At 40.5% G+C, this 21,576-nt stretch overlaps 1 long non-coding RNA gene across 1 annotated transcript; it reads left to right on the forward strand.

The window, feature by feature from the left end:
- The first annotated feature begins 4,549 nt into the window (after positions 1-4,549).
- Positions 4,550-7,730, forward strand: LOC137017969 (uncharacterized). The gene is made up of 4 exons (XR_010894662.1): positions 4,550-4,733; positions 5,043-5,077; positions 5,793-5,914; positions 7,659-7,730. It is a non-coding gene; the product is annotated as an uncharacterized lncRNA (long non-coding RNA).
- The last annotated feature ends 13,846 nt before the right edge of the window (positions 7,731-21,576 follow it).

The following is a 21,576-nucleotide window of genomic DNA, read 5'->3' on the forward strand; positions in this document are numbered from 1 at the left end:
CTCCTTTCTGCCACCACAGCACCTGATTAGAATTCCTAATGGCCACCGTACCCCCTGGCTGCTCTTCCAGTGGTGATCCATGAAAAATGCATGATCAGTTTAAGTAAAAAAACAACAACTACAACAACAACTTAAAGTGGGTCACTAGAAAAAGAGGTAAATGGAGGAAACTGCAAAGGTTTTTATTGACATTGAGCCTGATCCATATAGACATATGCCCACAAATGACCTTTTCTGGGTCAAGAGTGATAATGAAGGGAATGGATGGTATTGCAGGCAACAAAAGAAAACTTCTAACATGTGGGAGGACAAGTCATCTATATTTATTAGAAGAGTGAGAGTATATCAATGTGTCATAATGCATCATCTGCTCCTTGATGAACCCTTTTCATCCACAGCTTAATCAGTGTCCTGATTGCCCATGAGAACAGCTGTGAATTTCCCAGAGGAACCACAGAAAGGTTATTCTACATCCTTTCTACCCATGTAAATCGTTACAGATAATCATCATTAGTCATCTGAGCCCAGTATACTTGACTGAATTGACTGTGGTAGCTGCATGATAGCTGGTTAACACCAATTTAGGCAAATTTATATTAAAATTATATTAAAATTATAAAATTATATTAAAAGACAAAATTATATATTTTTTTTTAAACTGAGATGTTTTTTGATCTACTGTATGAGGATTCTCCTTTTTGAAGATGGTGTTGATCTTTCAGTGGTTCATTAGATGAATGAACATTCCTGATTGACTAAATCTCATCATGGGTTGGTCAAGGGTTGAGTGGGCTACATTTTAATGCCTAAAGTGAAAAAGACTTCAAGTGAAAAAAATCAATTTCAGTTGATGAAAGTTTAAGGAAGAGCTATTGTTTCATCATTTTGTCAACTCATGTGTGCGTCACAGTTCCCTTCTGTCCCGGACTACATCTCCCATCACCTCCCTGTCTCACACCTGCACGCACTTCCTTATCAGCTCCTCATCATCACGGATTCCCAGCACCTGGACTACTTCATTATCACTCCCTTTAAATGGACTCACTTCTCTGCACTCCTGGGCTGCGTTCCAGTTCGGTTTTTAAATGCCCTTCCCTCGCTAACTTCACTCGGTCTCATTGACTCGGATGTACATCATTGCTTACGTTGCACGAGTGCCCATTTCTGGCGGAACCTTTGTATGGGCTGAACTGGAACGTCCTAAGCCCTTGATCACTTGGAATCCGCAATGGAGCTGATTTATTATTTATTTTTTTCCCCTCACAAAATTGTTTAATACAGCATCCTATATGTATATATGTGTGTTTTAAATGTTTAAAACATAATTAATATATCATAGACTTGTTTGTGGTGGGGTGATTTAAATGCGATATGCGGTGACGTCACAATCGTGTTGCATTGTGGGTTATGGAGCTGCCTGAAGTGTACACATGAAGTAGACTCGCTCAAAATCGAGGGAGCGAGGGTCTTTCCATATAAACTTCCCTCGTCCACTTCACGAAGTGGAACGCACTTCAAAATGGCGGCAGGGATTCCCCCGAGGGGAAGTGTTTAGGGAAGTTCGCGAGTGTGTGTCTAGAACCGAACTGGAACGCAGCCCTGGTCTGTTCTTATGTTTGCTTTAGTATGGTTGTTCTGTTTCTTTGTCCATTAAATGTCTATTTGTAGAAGTCTGATACTGAGCATTCTCTGCTGTAACCACATGTGACAGAAGAACCAACATAACAGTGAGGACTTCAACAAGAAGATGGGTATCTTTCTGATCCCGAGCCCTCCAACAAGCCACAGACCCAAGATCTCAGTCGCCCTCCAGTCACCCATGAGCCCGCTCCAGTTGCCCACAAGCTGCTGTCCCACCATGGCCGCCCGAGGTCCTAGATCCATCCTGGAGACCTCCTTATCTGCCTGCACCTCCTTCACCCATGTGTAGGTCTCCAGTGCGCCCATCCACCCTCCACTGTTGTTCCATCAACGGCGCGAGGTCGCTCCTAATGGGACGGGGAGGTACTGTCACAGTTCCCTTCTGTCCTGAACTACATCTCCCATCATCCTCCCTGTCTCACACCTGCACGCACTTATCAACTCCCCGTCATCACTGATTTCTTTGTCCATTTAAACGTCTATTTGTAGAAGTCAGATTCTCTCTTTCTCTACTGCAGATCTCTTGTAGTGCACATCAAAAAGGTATAATAAAACTTGTACTTGCATCGATTATCGGGGCTCAAGCACTTTAAGGCACAATTATAAGATATTACGTATTATATAGAAAACCTGTAAACACCTAAATCTGAGACCACTTTCTGCAATTTCAGGTAATTTACCATAGACATAATGTGCCTTTGAAACCTTTTCAACTGTTATAGTGCCACTTATCACCCGATCTCCATTAATGTTTGCACGCTTATTTTGAATCATATGTCGCATGTGCTCACCTAATTTCATGAAGTTCTGAGGTTTTTGGCCACGCCCATTTTCTAAATGGGCCTCCAAATGCTAAAGGACATCCAAATGCTAAAGTATTTTGATAATTACTGACCTAGAGAGTCCAGAGAATTGTCCTGCAGTGTTTTATTAAGCGTGATCGAAAAACCTAGGACTAGTTCATGAAAGTAGGTTTTTCATATAGTATCCAATATTTAACAAATGATTTGATTGACAGCAATGGTCGTATAGATGCAAAGTTGTACAGAATGAGAAGTTCTACCATACAGTATGAATATCATGTGCATGTTTGAAAAATTGGGTAATACAGCCTATAATCAAACTGGAACTATGTAATTATGAAATTACACTTAAAGATGTTCTTAAGTCTTAACGGTGTCAAAAAAACACTTATAAGTTCAACTAATTGCATTTAATAATTTACAAAATTAAAATATAATAGGCCTACACTTTAATTTAGTTCCAATTTTCATGCAATTAAGTATTTGAAAACAATATTCAGTTTGGTCTGAATATTCTGTATATTTATTTAATAAGTACTCTTTTAACAAGTATGTTACAGTGTACTTTAGGTGTATAATATTCTACCTATGAATATAGCCTCAGCAAGACTAGCAAGACTGATGTTCTACTGCAGAATGCTTTGAGATTTGGTGAAAATGACATTTGTTCATTTATAAAAATGACAACATTTAATACAAATTGAATAAACTATTGAGTTTTAAGTGAGTTTACAGTATTTTCTAAAGGTCTACAGTGCCAAAATGCCCATAGTTGAAGAAATACTCATGTTGTATGGTCAAGCCCTTTTGTTCTGTCAGTAACGAATCCTGTCAGTGCTGGTACACAAAAAATTCATCAATCAACACAATCCATAAACCCATTTCCTCTCCTCTCATCTCCCCTTCACTGCTGCGCTTATTCTCAATGCTTCATGCAAACTTCATGAATAATTGATTTCACTCCAACAGGGGAAATTTATTTCTGATGCAGGGCATCATGCCAGCTCTTGACAATCCACTCCATGTTCTGGGCAGAAGACAGAAGGCCCTCAGGAAAACTCCAAAGAAGGACACTTTAAAGACCTTCTCATCAGCTTAACTATGCACAGAAGATATTCAGTAGAAAATCACATTGCCTCTGCATATACTGCTTACACTCTTTTGGTGAATTTTGATGCTGACTCTCTGATGATCTGTTCCAACAGCATCTTAACTGAAATAGGACCTCATAATTGACAAATCTGGACATGATTTGGAGCTCAATTGAGTTTGCTAACAACATGGCACTCTAAATAAGCATACAACTCTACAGTTCATAAAGATAATCACACAAATGTGGTTAAAACAAAAAACCAAAGAACATAGCAGTAGTCCAATAAATCCATTATTTAGATAACAAAAGACCTCACTGTCCTCACACACAACGGACATCAAAACCCATACCTTGTAGCCTAAAGCCTCATATGTAAAGCAGCATCAACTCAGATACCATCTTTGCATATTGTATTTGTAGTTGAGAGCTTCTTGTAATCACAGTTGAATTTGAACTTTAGCTGAGTTATTTTCAGTCGCCATCTCCTGGTATGCTAGTAATATAATTTGCACACTTTAAGTAGCTTTCTCTTCAGATGTACAGCAGGTGTTGGACAGACTGTTATGAAGAAAAGAAGAAAATGTTCTCCTGCTTTGTGAGCTGCAGGGCAGCCAGAAGTAGAAAAGTTACAGGATGTGAGATGCTGATGTGTCCTGGGACCTGGTCTGACAGGAGGTGTCTAAAAGTAGGAGTCATTCAAAATTGAATTTACTTGCTCTCTTCATAACTCACCCCTTTTAAAGATTAACAAAGGTAAGGTTCATAAAGTTAAAATAACAAAATGGAAATTTCATTACTTATTTTTTTTTATTATAAATTACAACCCATTTTTTATATTTGAATAAAATGACAAATAAAAGACTTTCAAATCACATGAGAGATTATTTTATTCACAATAGAACAGATAACATAACAAATGCACTGTAAAATTTTTCCAGGATTTCACAAGATATAACTGTAAGATTTCACAGTTAATTACATTATTACCACTTCACAGGCTTTAACTGTGATAATTCACAATATAATACCGTATTTAGACTTTTACTGTGAAAATAATGCAGGCGCGGGGCTTTTACAAGAAACTACTGTGAATGCCGTCTTTTTTGACTTTTTTGAGTGGCAACTGCGGCAGCGTCATCAGAGCGTCATCAGAGCTCTCTGATCTACGTGGTCCCATTCGGTGGATTCAGACAGCGGTAAGTGTTTAAATGTCAAACTTTATCAATTTGATGTTTTTTATATGATAGTGCATGTAATTTAAAAGTATGAACCAAATTAGCGTTAGTTGTAGGTTCTGTTGTCATGTTTTTGTAACTTAGCTGGAGCAGACTCGCGTCGACGTTTAAGCGCGCAAATTTGAATGAAAAGACGTTGGTTGTAGTGTTAATTATACCGTATTAAGTTAACTGTGAGATGCCTGATTAGATACACCGTCGAACATTTAACTTTAGCGTTACTTAAAGCTTATATTAGTTACTCTAACAGCGTTCTCTCTTTTACCACAGCTTCTACATTGACCGACGATACATAAAGTTATAAGGTAAGATGTGGCCTTAATGTGGGTATTATGACAGTTATTATCAACTAGATAAATTATGGTGTTTGTGGATTTGGGCAAAGGTGGATTAAATTCATCTAAAATTAGTAACTTTATAATTTTCTTCCCTGCTGTGTGTGTGAAACGGAGCAACCGTTGTCTTTCTGGTCAACAGAAAAATGAAGTGCGCATGTCCATGTATTTTTTTTTATCTTGTCTCTGGAATTTTCCACTGCCAAAATAAATGTTTTGCGCGGCAGTTTTCCCGCTGTTAGACCAATGTGCACTTATCTGTGTTTTGCCAGTACATTAATGTTGGTTATAACTAGACAGTCCAAAGTAATTGCAGTGATTTGTATCTGTAGGATATACGTTTGTAATTATTGTCTTTTAATCGTCATCTGGTAATGGTGTTTGTATATTCAACTTAAATACAAACCGTATAGTTTAGTTTCCAGTAGCCTACAGGGTGGTGATGTAGCTTTCTAGCTACACTACACACTGTTCATTTTAAAGTTAAAAACCCGAGTAGTCCTTAATAGATTCTATATTTTCACATTTATCTTTAACTAATGTGTATATATTGTTCATTACTTTTTATGTGGTTCAGTTATAGCATTGTAAAATGTGATGACATTAAGGTGATGACTGGGAACTGACACCTTTTTCATCACACTTGAATTAAACTAACAGGTTTCTTCTGTCTTTTTGTTTGTAGGTGCTTCTTGGGCATCAACCCAGAGACAGGCACAAAATCTAAGAGGCAGAGAGGTCACATGAACCAGCAAGTCTGCACTCTTATCAGGAAGCTCATTGACTTCGAATGGATGTCAATCTAATGTAAGCTGTGTTCCAATTTAAGAACGGACTAATGAAACACAGTATCTGTGTTAAAGGAACACGCTGACTTTTTGTGACTTTATCTTATTCCCCGTATCCCCCAGAGTTCGATAAGTCTATACATACCCTTCTCATCTCCGTGCTTGCCGTAAATCTGTCTGAGGCACCCACCGCTAGCCTAGCTTAGCATAAAGACTGGAGGTAAACGGCTCCAGCTAGCATACTGCTCCCAATAAGTGACAAAATAACGCCAACATTTTCCTATTTACATGTTGTGATTTGTATAGTTACAGTGACTCTAACCATCTTCTAACCGTATACATACTGGGAACTATATTCTCAGAATATACTTGGGGAAGTAGCAGTGCTTCACCTTCTGAGAATATAGTTCCCAGTATGTACACAGTTAGAAGATGGTTGTCTCATATGACCTTGTTATTTGTACACACTGTGACTATACAAATCACAACATGTAAATAGGAAAATGTTGGCGTTATTTTGTCACTTATTGGGAGCAGTATGCTAGCTGGAGGCTGTTTACCTCAGTCTTTGTGCTAAGCTAGGCTAGCGATAGTGCGTCAAACAGAGGCACTCAAGGAGATGAGAAGGGTATGTATGGACTTATCTAACTCTGGGGGATACGGTGAATAAGCTAAAGTCCCAAAAGGTCGGCGTGTTCCTTTAAGCTAGATGTAGTTATGCAGTAAGAAGTTTACTGAAGCTATTAAAGGGTTAGTTCACCCAAAAATGAAAATTCTGTCAGTAATTACTCACCCTCATGTTGTTCCAACCCCGTAAGACCTTCGTTCATCTTCGGAACACAAATTAAGATATTTTTGATGAAATCTGAGAGCTGTCTCACTCCTCCATAGGCTTCTAAGGGATTGAAACTTGCTGGCCCAGAAAAGTTATTAAAGACATCATTAATATAGTCCAAGTGACTACAGTGGCTCAATCTTACGTTTACCAAGCAACGAGAATACTTTTTGTGCGCAAAACCCCCCCAAAAATAATGACTTTATTCCACTATTTTTTTTCCTTCTCTCTGGGCCTCGGGTGAATTCATGTAGTATAACAGCGTAGCGCTTCTGTGTAATATGTCACATGCATCACACACATGACCAGCGTCGGCCAATAGTGAGCATACGTGTGACGTATAACACAGAAGCGCTACGCTGTTATACTAAAAGAAAAAACTCAAGGCCCACAGAGAAGGAAATGAATTGTGGAATAACTGTGAATTTTTTTTTTTTTTTTTACGCACAAAGTATTCTCGTCGCTTTATAAACTTAAGATTGAGCTACTGGAGTCACTTGGACTATATTAAAGATATCTTTAATACATTTTTCTGGGCCAGCAAGTTTCAAACCCTTAGAAGCCGATGGAGGAGTGATCCAGCTCTCAGATTTCATCAAAAATATCTTAATTTGTGCTCTGTAATTACTGACAGAATTTTCATTTTTGGGTGAACTAACTTTTTAACCTCAATCATGTTACTTTCAGTCCTGTTACTCACGTGAAAAATAATAGGACTGGGTAAAAGTAACAGGAGTGATAAGAGTCCTGGTTTGTTGATTTAATATTAATTAAGAGTACTATTCACATAATTTTTTTTAAATAGTTGAAATTACTTAAATTGTAGACATTTTAGGATTAGTGTTACAATGCGAGCACCATACTTACAGGGAGTCAGTCCACCACAGAGTAACTTAAACTTTTTGTCTTTCTTATCTTTTGTATATAGTGGATAGAACCCACACTATGCAGGTGCCAGCTGCGATGGAAGGAGCGAGACACCTGCGACCCTCTCTATTCCCACATTTTTGTCTTTTCTTACATCTCTCTCCCTCACTCTCTCTTCTCTGTCTCCTCCTTTCTCTTTTGACACACGTTCCTGTTACCCAGTGTCAATCCCTGTTGCCCAGTGTTTTATTCATGTAATTAAATTGTATTTTACTTCTAAAAAATAAAAGTTATGTCACTGTTTTTATCAGTTTTGTTTGGTCCTTCATTTATGCTAAATCACAGTAATAGATAGACATTCACAGTTATGTACAATAATTCTACAGCTTCTTACTGCTAAATTACAGTAATACATAGACACCAACTGTAATTTCACAGTTAAATACATGAATTCTACAGCGGCTTACTGTTAAATTACAGTAATACATAGACACCAACTGTAATTTCACAGTTAAATACATTAATTCTACAGCAGCTTACCGCTAAATCACAGTAATGCGATGTCATAATTACTGTGAAGTCACAGTATACAGCTGTCATTTCACAATAATTTACTGTAAAAATGTTACAGTAACTTACTGTGAAAGTCATGCAATTATTAACCTGCAATTTATTGTAAATTTACAGTCAAATAATTAACAGTGTGTTTAAATAGAAATTGTAAAATTTTCTGCACAAAATGAGCTCATTTTGAATTTGATGCCTACTAGCATCTCCTCTTCTTTTCAAAACAGTTTAAAGATGTCTGGGCATCGAAGTTATGAGTTTCTGGAGTTTTGGTGTTGAATCTGTTTTTATTTTCTTTTTTTGTTTGTTGTTTTTCTTTTTTTCAGTTGGTTCCTAGCTTTTAAAGAAATTTGTATGATCCATTTTTTATGGATCAGGCCCAGGATTTAGGTATTTTTAGGGATTTCACTTCAACATCCCTTAACCATGGAAATAGCATTATCTTAGGCAGTGGTTCCCAAACTTTTTAGCTTGGAGTACCCCCTGAAGAGATTACCATCCTTCTGTGTACCCCCTCTCTTCCACTTAGACAGCAGTCACACCTTTACCATTAAGGGACAATATTTACCCCCTAAATTGATTTTCCAGTGCATTTTATGAATAACTTAATAAAAATCATCAATAGAGAAATATGCAATGATGGTAAAACTAAGTAAAACTTTTAAATATTAAACTAAAACCGCCAGTAGGTGGCAGCAAGTCACTGTTTTTATGAGTGAGTCATCGAGTCATTTATTGAGTAATGAAGCAAGTGGCTGTGAATTAATCATTGAATCATTGACTCTCATGATTCGTTCAAAGCTGCAGGATTGTTCGCGAAACAGATGTGTGTTGTAGTTCTGCTGTGGTTTTCGTTAGAACTATTATTTCATTGCAAAATAGAGTAAATACTGACAGTGCTGTGTTTAAAATGTACGTTTTATTTTTTCACCCGTTGTATAATGTAACTTTTGCAGTCATGTGGATATTTGGGAACAATTGCATTCCTTCTCGTACCCCCTTTTGTCACGTCATGTAGGCTACCCCTAGCCCCAGGGGTATGCGTACCCCAGTTTGGGAACCACTGATCTAAGGGATGCTTTCAATTTCTTAACTTAAAAGTTTTGCAAATGCTTTTCAGGTTTCCAGTGTAAGGATAGAGGATTTGTTTCATGCCTAGGTTCATCTGCACAATCATAATCATCAGCTTCCGAGTTTGATGCGTCTTCGATTAACTTTTTCAACAATGCAATAATCAGTCTTTTGTAATGACCTATAAACAGAAATTGTGTGATGCTCTTTTGGGTACATACAGCACCCATGATGGTGGGGTTTTGGTCGCTCTGCATTCAAAATTGAGAAACCGTGCCAGAGATCAGCGGTGTAGTGGACGACTTTTTCACACGATTTGTCCAGAAGTTTGCCCCGATTTCTTGTAGCTGTTACAGTACAGATGGCACGGAGGCAGATGTAAAAGCAAGTATGGTAGTTTTATTGATATCAGCAGAGAAGAGGTGAGTCAATGGTAAATAGAGATTTAGATGAGTTGATAGGGAAATTATACTGTCCTTTGTTGCTTGTAGATGGAGTTCTCAGATGAAGACACAGATGACTGAAGACGGGGAACACTCACACACAGAGAGAAGCACACAGGAGGAAGACTGGAGACACTGAAGACGCTGGAAGTAGGTAAGTAGCAGATTGGAGTCCTTAAGTATACATGATTCTGTGATACGTACGAGACCGGACAAAGACTGTGTGTGTGAGTGTGGCAGATATAGTGCTGGTGATTGCAGGGATGATGACGTGCAGGTGGCGGTGATTAGAACTCCAGTGATTGAGTGCGTGGGTACTGCAGGGAGGTGGAACCTGACGTGTCTGTGACAGTACCCCCCCTCCCACGGGCCGCTCCTGAGGGCCGAAGACCCCGACGTCGTGGTGGCCGACCTCAAGGGCAAGGGGCAGGTCTGTCCGGGTGGCTGGTGTGGAAGGCTTGTAGCAGGTTGGGATCAAGGATGTCGTTTCTCGGGACCCACGACCGCTCCTCTGCTCCGTAGCCCTCCCAGTCAATGAGGTATTCTAGGAGACCACCACGGCGCCGGGAGTCCAGAGTTTCACGAACCTCGTATGCAGCTCCATCCTCCAGAAGAAGTGGAAGGGGGGGCTTGGCGGCTGCCACGTCAGGTTCTGTGGAAGGAAAGACAGAAGGGTGGTGAGGTTTTAACAGGGAAACATGGAAAGTGGGATGAATTTTGTATTGTGGAGGGAGCTGAAGATGATACATGCCAGGGTTGATCTGCTTGATGATGGTGAACGGGCCAATGAAGCGGGGACTCCGCTTTCTGCATGGCAGACGCAGTCTGATGTCCCTGATGTCGACAGCCAGACCTTCTGCCCAGGCTGGTAGTTGGGAGCGTTGGAGCGACGAAGGTCGGCTGTCATCCTGAGTCTGCGCAGGGCCCTCTGCAGCTGATGGTGGGCTGAGTCCCATACCCTCTCGCTCTCCCGGAACCAGTAGTTGACAGCCGGAACGTTGGAGGGTTCCCGTCCCAGGGGAACAGTGGGGGTTGGTAACCGAGTACGCATTGAAAGGGCGTTAATCCGGTGGAAGGCTGACGGAGGGAGTTCTGGGCGTACTCGGTCCAACCCAGGTACTGGTTCCAGGAGTCCTGGTGGCCATGGCAGAAGGTACGCAGGAAGCGGCCGATCTCCTGGATCTTGCCGGCCGGCAGATGACGAGGGCTCTTGGAGATGGCGCACTCCCTGCAGCCCTACACGTACCTTCTGACATCCCTGGCCAAGTTGGGCCACCAGAAGCGCTCTTTCAGCAGCGAGAGGGTCTCATTGACCCCCGGGTGACCAGTGCCAAGTGATGAGTGAGCTGCGTGGATTAGTGGAGTGCATGGTGTTCTGTACTGAAGACCCTGCGGGCAACCCGGCGGAGTGTGGGTAAAGGCATTGGAGGAGGCAGAGTTTCTTCGGACCACTGGATGGGACTCACAAAGATGGATTCTGGAAGGATGGTTTCAGGAGTTTAATTTTTCTCATCAGGAGCATGGAGACGGGATAAGGCATCAGCCTTGAGATTCTTGGAGCCAGGGCGATAGGAGATAGTGAAGTCAAATCTTGAGGAGAACATAGCCCAGCGAGCTTGACGAGGGTTCAGCCTTTTTGAAGCCTTGAGATACTCCAAGTTTTTATGGTCTGTTAATACTTGGAAAGGGTGTTTGGCTCCCTCCAGCCAATGCCTCCATTCCTCCAACGCGAGCTTAACGGCCAGGAGCTCGCGGTCACCGATGTCATAGTTGACCTCCGCCGGGTTGAGCTTGCGGGAGAAGAAGGCACATGGATAGAGTCTACTTGGCTGCCCCTGCTGCTGGGAGAGGACCGCTCCCACTCCTGTGGTGGATGCGTCCACCTCCACGACGAAAGGCAGGTCAGGGTTAGGGTGGACGAGGAGGGGAGCGGTGGTGAAGGCATGCTTGAGGACTTCGAAGGCTCTTGTGGCATCTTCGGACCAGGACAGAGACTTGGGCTGTTGTCGAAGGAGGTTGATTAGTGGACAGACGATGGAACTGTAGCCTTTGATGAATCAGCGGTAGAAATTGGCAAAGCCTAAGAAGCGTTGGAGTTCTTTTATGGTTGTAGGTGTGGGCCAGGACCTGATGGCATCTACCTTCCCCTCGTCCATCCGGATGCCACTTTGATCAATGAAGTATCCCAAGAAGTGGACGGATGACTGGTGGAAGGAGCATTTTTCCGCCTTGAGAAACAGTTGTAACTGCTGTAAGCGCTTGAGGACCTCCGCAACGTGGTGGCGATGTTCGGCCATGCTCCGGGAGTAAATGGGGATGTCGTCGATATATAACAACACAAACTTGTGGAGAAACTCCCGGAGCACCTCACGAATGAAATCCTGGAATACGGAGGGGGCATTGACTAGTCCATAGGGCATGACCAAGTATTCGTAATGGCCGGTGGGCGTGACAAAGGCGGTTTTCCACTCGTCCCCCTCGCGTATCCGGATGAGGTTGTACGCGCTGCGGAGGTCCAGCTTAGTGAACACAGTGGCACCACGGAGATGTTCCAGGGCCGCTGGGACAAGGGGAAGTGGATAACGGAACTTGATGGTTATTTTGTTGAGAGACCGGTAATCTATACAGGGCCGCAAGCCTCTGTCCTTTTTGGCCACGAAGAAGAAGCTGGAAGCAGCAGGGGAAGTAGACAGGCAGATGCATCCTTGATTAAGGGCCTCTTCGATATATTCCTCCATGGCCTTCTTCTCCGGCACTGAAAGGGGGTAGATCCTTCCCCATGGCACTGGTTCACCCGGTAGCAGATTGATGGCACAGTCCCATGGCAGGTGTGGAGGTAGTTTGGAGGCTCGTTGCGGGCAGACGTCTCTGAAGGGGGCATAACAGGATGGAATGTCGATGGATCGTTTCTCGATGGGGCTCTCGATGGAGGTAGCGCAGACAGTGATTTCTTTAGGACGTGGAGATGGAGGAACAGGAAACCCAGAGAAGCAGTTGGAGAAACAGTGTTCGCCCTACTTCAGGATCTCGCCCATGCGCCAGGAGATGGTAGGACTGTGTTGTTCAAGCCACGGGCACCCTAGAACAACGTCAGCGGTGGATTCCTCCAGAACCAGCAGGTGAATATCCTCAACGTGTTATATTCCTACACGGAGCTGCAGCGGTCCCACACAGCGACTGATCTTCTTGCGGCCTAGGGGCTTTCCGGTGATGGAGTGGGCTTGGTAGATGGTCGGCAAGGGCGAGGTTTTGAGCTTGAGTTGATGGCAGAGGGCGCCGGAGATGAAGTTCCCTGCTGACCCTGAATCAAGGAGTGTGACAACTGGAATAGATACATTTACAGCAGTAAGGTTTACAACAGTGGTGAGTGGTTTCATCTTTTTTATGGAGAGAATGATGGCACTCACCAGAGGTCTTGGAGGGTGGATTGGGCATGCAGAGAGCACATGCCCAGGAGAACCACAGTACAGGCATAAATTCAGGGTCAGCCTTCATTGACGTTCGGTAGAGGAGAGACGAGAATTTTCCACTTGCATAGGCTTGCTGGCTAGTTCTGGGGAGCTGACTGGTTCAGACAGACGGAGGAGGAAGTGAGGAAGTGGCTGGCCCTGGTGCTCTTCGAGACACGACTGGATACGAGTGCCTACGTTGATGGCGAGTTGGATGAAGCATTCAAGGCCGATGGTGTCCTCGTATGCAGCGAGATGCAATCGCAACTTCGGTTCCAACCCCTGGCGGAAGGAGGTGATGAGGGCTTGTTCAGTCCATCCGCTGCTGGAAGCCAGAGTAGGGAACTGCAAGGCATAATCACTCACTGAGTTAGATCCTTGTTTCAAATTATAGAGTTTCTCACCGGCTGATGAATCCGAGAGGGGTTTTCCAAAGACTTCGCGGAAATGAGCGACGAAGGCTGAATAGGATTTCACCACGGAACATTTCTGAATCCAGAGTGCGTCCGCCCAGCGGAGAGCTTTACCTTGCAGTTGTGAGATTATGAAGGCGATCTTTGCGGTGTCAGTGGGGTAGAGTTGCGATTGCATCTCCAGGACCAGCTCACATTGCAGGAGGAATCCGCTGCAATCCTCCGCCGATCCTGAGTAGGGCGCTGGCCGGGCCATGGGACTGGCGTGCATGGTTGGAGAGTGGAACGAAGAAGTGAATGAGGAAGCGGCGACAGGTGCTGGTGACGGTGGTTGTGGTGAAGTGAGTGCTCGGCGCAGCGCGTCCACGAGCTCCTGGAATGGTTCTGGTTGGCTCATGCTGATATCCTATCGTCTTATCTGGTCTGGTCTTCTGTTACAGTACAGACGGCACGGAGGCAGCTGTAAAAGCAAGTATGGTAGTTTTATTGATATCAGCAGAGAAGAGGTGAGTCAATGGTAAATAGAGACTTAGATGAGTTGATAGGGAAATGATACTGTCCTTTGTTGCTTGTAGATGGAGTTCTCAGATGAAGACACAGATGACTGAAGATGGGGAACACTCACACACCGAGAAGAGCACACAGGAGGAAGACTGGAGAAACTGAAGACGCTGGAAGTAGGTAAGTAGCAGATTGGAGTCCTTGAGGTAAGTATACAAGAGTCTGTGATACGTACGAGACCGGACAAAGACTGTGTGTGTGAGTGTGGCAGATATAGTGCTGGTGATTGCAGGGATGATGACGTGCAGGTGGCGGTGATTAGAACTCCGGTGATTGAGTGCGTGGGTATTGCAGGGAGGTGGAACCTGACGTCACGTGTGATCTTTCCAACATGATTATTTATTTATTTATTTTTTTTTTTTAAACCAACCACCCGGTAGCGATGATTAGGAGTTACTCCATCCCACTCTGAGATGTAAAAAGGTTCTTCTCCACAGTCATCCAGATCTTTCCAGACACATGTGTAAAATAAAGTCCAGTCTTTATCAGGAAAAATCAGAAAGGGGTAAATTCACCAGCTCTGTCAGCGGTGTAGAGCATCACGACTCGTGACGGTTTATGGAATATGTAACCTAATACATGGTTACTATTCAACAAAAATTAATCTCTCACATACTCCGTATTCTAATGGAGAAATTTTGTCAAATAGACATACCCAACATGCTTTTCTCGAAGCCAGAGTCTTCTCTGTCTTCATCCCATTCTCTCTCAAGGGTTTTAGGTGAGTATAAACCAGCCATGTTTCACAGCTCTTTTCCGTTTGAGTGCCACAGAATGCCACAGTCTCTATTTATATAGATGTGATCTTCCCTGCACACGTGACCCTTAACCCTTTGAAATCATCTGCTGCAATTTGACCATCCAGAAGACATCCAGAGGTTCACAGGGCAACATCATTATTCAAAATATGCTGTCAAAGGTCATATTGGTCCCCGGAGGATCACCAACAATGTCAAAGGTAATTGGGTTGATATGGTCAACCATGGGGGGATGGGAGAACTTTGTGGGTGGCCTGTGGGGGAGGGGAATGTCTTGGGTGGTCCCATAGAGGTCAAGGGGTCAGAGAGGTCAAAAGTTGCGATCAATCATTTTGACAGTATAGCATCATCATATCACTACTCACATACATAGGTATAAATTTGAACATTGTGTGTAATTCTAAATATGGTAAAGGTAAACTATATTACAGTAAACTTACCAAACCTGTAGCACCAGGGTTGCTTTCCAATGTGGTTTATAAGATTATACATATGAATTCTGGTATACATATATTGTGTATACAAATCAAGGAAGAAGAAAACTGGGTTATTTGCATGTTGAAGCCATTACACTGCAGATCCCAGGTCCTATTTTTGCTTCTGTAATGATGATTCATTTTTACAGCTTTGCTTAGTTTACCACTTTGTGCATTGTGTTGTTGTCATCATTTTTACTTTTATAAACTGACCCCAAATGCCGGATGATGCAAATACATTAAGGCAAGCTACGAAGCATCAGCTGGCACCACAGGGAAGATCCTACACAGGTCTTACACAATTTCCCCATGATCCGGGAGTCATGCCAACAGTACTGCTCCATATTCAGGTCAGGCAGGAGCACAAGCAACCATTTCTCAACAGTTAGTCAAGCCCAGGAGAGAAACCTGCACACAGATTTCCTAAGACTACCAGTAAGGCACGATAGGTCGGTTGGTCTTGTCAGTTCTGTTTATATCACTGTGGGTATGTTTGTTTAATCGTAATATAGGCTACATTACATTAACAACATATTCCCTTTAATAATCACAGCTCATTCATACCATAAGTCCTCTTGCTTCACAGTTAGTCTTACATTAATGTTCTGCAGTGGATCAAAGCAGAGCAGAGCTTCTGGGACTTAAAATTAGCCTTCAGAAACACACAGTCAGCATGGACATGTCCTCCAAGACCAACAAAGGGAAAATGGCTCGCTATGGGTTGTCCTGCTTAAAGTGCATTGTAAATTTACTCAAATTTCGATGACAGAAAACACTCATAGCTTCTTGCAGAGGTCGTGGACAAAACCAAGCAATTGTGATAAAAACAATGTTTGGTGAATGTGGAACGTCTGTGGATTTATCACACTTAGGAAAGCATCGCAACTCCTTGCCAGATGATAAATGACTGCAGGAAAGATAAATCCGAACAGATTAATCTACACAGGCCAAAAGAAAACTCAGTAACTCTCAGAAGAGCTTCATTTGTTCAAGGTTTTGTCATCACTCATCAAATCTCGCATTTAGTGCACATAATTTTTACCCTCATTAAAAAAAAGTTTTCAACAAAGAAATTAATAGTACTTTTGATAAAACTTTTTAAAATGATACAGTCTCATGAGATGAAAACTCCAGGCAAATGTGTGAACTAGAAAAAAAGCTTTTTGTATTATAAAAGAAGCTATGGACTATGTTTGGTAACGTTGATTTACAGTGTCCTTGTTACAAATGTTGCATGTATACTTATTATAGTAAAAACTGAAAATTATGCATAAAAACAAGCAAATAAACCTAGACTAAACCCTAATCCTAGAGTAAGTACATGATGTCAATTAATTAATATTACTCAGTACTATTTGTGTAATTACACTGTAACTGTTACACTTTATTTTAAGGTGTCCTTGTTACAGTGTAATTATACATTTAAGTATATTGATTAACACTATACTCACTTTAGGGTTATGGTTTGGTTTAGGGTTAGTTGCATGTAATTATACATCATTTATTGCAAGTACACGTAACATGCAACAAACACTAAAATAAAAAGTTTCTAAACAAATTTAAGTGTTACGAAGTGTGCACTGTAAATGTAGAATGAAAAGTTTTGCTTTAAAGAACAATTTATATCATTATGTTTTAAATAATAGTTTGTTGTTTAAAGTAGGCTACACTTATTTGGATGTGTTGACTAACATAGCACATGTACTTGATTATCATTTTAACTGTAGTATTACATTTAAATTACAATATTGTAAATGTACTAAATTACAACATCATCATTACAAATGTGTAAAATATGTTTAAATACATGACATCCATGTTTTCAATCGAAATTATATTAAAGTATATTTTAGTTTACCATATATGCTTGTCAGTATATTCTGCAGCACACTTTAACCATATTTCAAAGAAATCTTACTTAAGTGGGTTAAAAAACACATTTTAATTTAATTACATTTTAATTTAATTGTAAATAACTTGATATTATGTGTCTCAAAAAGACATTATGTTTAGCTTGCGCTTAAAGGGTTAATTCATCCAAAAATTTAATTTCCAAATTTTCCAATGTTCTCCAACCAATACGACCATATAGGTCGTTTGTCACTTCCCTGAAATACGACCCATAGGAGCATTTACTAAAGTGGCATCTCTATCGACAACAGGACACTTTCACTTTAATGCATTGTTCCCTTTTATCTGCATCATATTTCGGGTTTCGCATAACTCAATTGGTAGAGCATTGCAATAACAATATGTGATCATACGATCGTGGGTTCGATCCCAGGGAACACGTGCTAATAAAGTGTATATGCACTATAAATCACTAAGGGTAGGTTTAGGGATGGGGGTGGTTGTAGTCGTTAATAAAAAAAAGTTTTGCTAAATGGAAATAGGAGAAATGGTATAAAAAGTCCACACACTGCATTTAAATGAACACGCATTTTGATTGGTAACGACAGTCATTCGTCATGTCATGACGACAGACGTAACATGACACTGTCATTATTTTTACGCCCACTAGAGGGTGCATGACTTTGATGCTTCATGAAGCAGTGTTTTGAAATCGTCCATCTAGATATTGTTGAATAAAGTTGTTATTTTGCTTGTTTTTTTTTGTTTTTTTTTTTTGCTGCACAAAAAGTATTCTCGTTGCTTCACAACATTAAGGTTGAACCACTTCAGTCACACAAACTGTTTTAAATTCATCTTTAGTACCTTTCTGGGCATTGAAAGTGTTAATTGTCTTGCAGGCAATGCAGGCCTCACTGAGCATCAGATTATTTGTGTTCCAAAGATACACATTACAAAGGTCACATTAAGGTGAGTAATTAATAACAAAATTTTAATTTTCGGGTCAACTAACCCTTAAGCATATAATTTTAAAACATATTATTTCGATAATAAGTACTCTTTTCAAAAGTATGATACATGAAATGCTTTCATGGCATAGCCACACTGCTGCAAACATTTCACAGTCAGAAGGTTTGAGCCAGTACAAACCTTAGAAAGTGAAAATCTATTGGGATTCAATCCAAGAAGGTTCATTTTATTAAGAAATAAACAAAACAAAAGATAAACAAACAGCTCCGGTCTGAAGCAGCAGCAGCTAATGATAACATTTTTCATTATGGAAACAGTGCTAAAACTGTGTCTCCAGTGCCACATTTTACATATTAAAGTAATTACTGTTTTAGAGGAAAGTGCAAAATATATGTTGTTCAATCTAATGGAAGTACCTATTCATTTGGGTGTGTTGAAGCCATTATCTCTGTTTGTTAGGATGACATGATTGTTCATATTCGTATATATTTGTACTCAGGGTAGAAGAGAAGTTGGCATGGCTTAACCAAGAAGCTGGTCAAAACTAAATGAAAATGCTTTTTTATGCAAATCATAAATAGTTCAGTTACACCACATGCCATATTTAATTCATATATTTTGTACAGTAAAGATAAAGAACATTATTGTACTGTTTATGCATGATGGATAATCTAATATTTGAGATCATCATTGAATATCCTGTTTTACTTATAAATACATCAGATTATGGAAGTAAAATGGGCTGTGAACTTATTGAAGTCCATCTTTAATGTTGAATTTAAAGGTGCCCAAGAATGCTTTTTCACAAGATGTAATATAAGTCTAAGGTGTCCCCTGAATGTGTCTGTGAAGTTTCAGCTCAAAATACCCCATATTTTTTTTTAATTACTTTTTTAATTAATTTATTTTTAATAAATTTACACTGATTTTGGCAGTGCACCGCCCCTTTAAATCACATGCTCCCTGCCACATGAGCTCTCAACTATATTACAGTGCATTTACAAAGTTCACACAGCTAATATAACCCTCAAATGGATCTTTACAAGATGTTCATCATGCATGCTGTGTGCATGCATCGGATCATGTGATTATAATATTTATTTGGATGTTTACATTTGATTCTGAATGAGTTTGATAGTGCTCTGTGGCTAACGGCTAATGCTACACTGTTGGAGAGATTTATAAAGAATGAAGTTGTGTTTATGAATTATACAGACTGCAAATGAAAATAGCGACGGCTCTCGTCTCCGTGAATACAGTAAGAAATGATGGTAACTTTAACCTCATTTAACAGTACATTAGCAACATGCTAACGAAACATTTAGAAAGACAATTTACAAATATCACCATGCTATCATGGATCATGTCAGTTATTATCGCTCCATCTGCCATTTTTCACTGTTGTTCTTGCTTGCTTACCTTGTCTGATGATTCAGCTGTGCATTCAGATCCAGACGTTAATACTGCCTTTCCTTGTCTAATGCCTTGAACATGGGCTGGCATATGCAAATATTGGGGGCGTACATATTAATGATCCCGACTGTTACGTAACAGTCGGTGTAATGTTGAGATCCGCGTGTTTTCTGGAAGTCTTTTAAACAAATGAGATTTACATAAGAAAGAGGAAGCAATGGGGTTTGAAACTCAATGTATGTCTTTTCCATGTACTGAACTCTTGTTATTCAACTATGCCAAGATAAATTCAATTTTTCATTCGAGGGCACCTTTAATAAATAATGGAATGACAAAACTGTGCAGTACAGCTTAGCACTATAAGCACAGTATGTTTGAATCATATCTGGGTGTTTCTTCACCTATGGCCAATTTTGGACTTGTAAACTCCCTTTAACAATTTTCACACTTAAACTTATTTAATTTGTCCACTAACAAGTCTTCTTTTAGCTTGGTACTTTTACAGACAGCAAAAGTGTTTTGTGCTTTGGTGTGTTTTTTGGTCAACATAGTAAACTCTCCTTTAAAGCACCACCACAACAGCAATAACAAATTTACCACCTTCAACAATAAATTTCAAGACAGTTACTGTCAGACTTCAGTAGATCTCCATTTTTTTTTTTGTGGGTACTAGAGTTTGGCTCAGTTTTTGAATTCATTCTGCACTATTTTGTATTGTATTGTAAATGCTAATCTATATAAAAACAGATTATTATTATTATTATTATTATTTTTTGACAAGTTAAAAATAGTTCAACTTGTGCCTCTTGTTTTGTTACACTTTAATGAGTTATTGGCAGCACACACAATTTTAATAGCTCCCATATGTAGTTTTGCATATCCCTAAAATATAATTCTAACTTTTTTTTGGGAACGGTAGTCTAATGTCATTTTAAATGTATTATTCAGGGTGTTTCAAATAAGCTATTCAGCTTCAGGCAAGCCAGCACTTGCAACTATACAAGTATTCATTATCTCTTTAGTCAGCATAGAATTGTTTATATGTGCAATGTAATGTCATGCATGGAAAACAAAATCTCCTGGAAAAAGCAATATATTCCTGGAGTCTGTGTCAACATACAAACAGAAACGTTCTACTATTTGTCAAATTTAAAGCTAATCCATCTGCTGACGGCTAACAGTTTGTACTATAATCCAGAGACGACAGGCAAATGCCAAAAGGCTTACAGGCTCTTGCTGTATGATTTTTAATATGCATAAAAAAATCCAAGTGATCATTCATTGCTGTGAGCCGCAGGCTAGATTTACATTTGTCAAACCTTTGACGTAATCTCCATCATCTACATGAGCCACACAGTAACAACGTCACCAGAGTCTCATTGATAAAACTACATTTCCTGAAATGCATTACACCATCAGGTTTTATGTCTGTGTGGCTGATTATCTGTGAATTTCAAAAGAGTAAGATTGGCCAGCAGGATCATTGATACAGTCAGAAATAATGAAATGCAATGACATGTCTGACCTATGGCTTGAGTAGGAACAGCACTGCAACAAATGTCTCCATCCGATATGGGTCTGATGGAGGAAAAGGTTTCATCTGATTACAGGGGGCGGTCGATATCAAAGCAAGTGGAAGTGGTTTTGTGTTGTAGAAAGGCACAGGATGTAAAGTACATCAGGGAATCTCTCAAAGACAGTACTGAGAAAGTCATATTTTCCCACAGCAATAGAGTACCTCAAAGAAGCACTGATGACTGGTGTGTCTGCAATGTGTAATCATCGCAGCAGGATAATTGCAGCAGCAGGCGTACATTGAGCTTTCACACTGACAGCGTTTCTGCTGCATGACAGAACTACAGCTCCATAGAAGAGATTTCATCAAGCAATTATTTTGACAATGGTCATAAAATAGTTATCAGAAGTGAGATTTTTTAAATCGTTGCTACCAGAAAAAGGTCTGTTGTCTTCCCTTTTGCCAAATAGGTAGGAAAACATCAATACCTAT

This window comes from Chanodichthys erythropterus, chromosome 3, assembly GCF_024489055.1.
Source record: "Chanodichthys erythropterus isolate Z2021 chromosome 3, ASM2448905v1, whole genome shotgun sequence".
Classification (NCBI taxonomy): Eukaryota; Metazoa; Chordata; class Actinopteri; order Cypriniformes; family Xenocyprididae; genus Chanodichthys; species Chanodichthys erythropterus.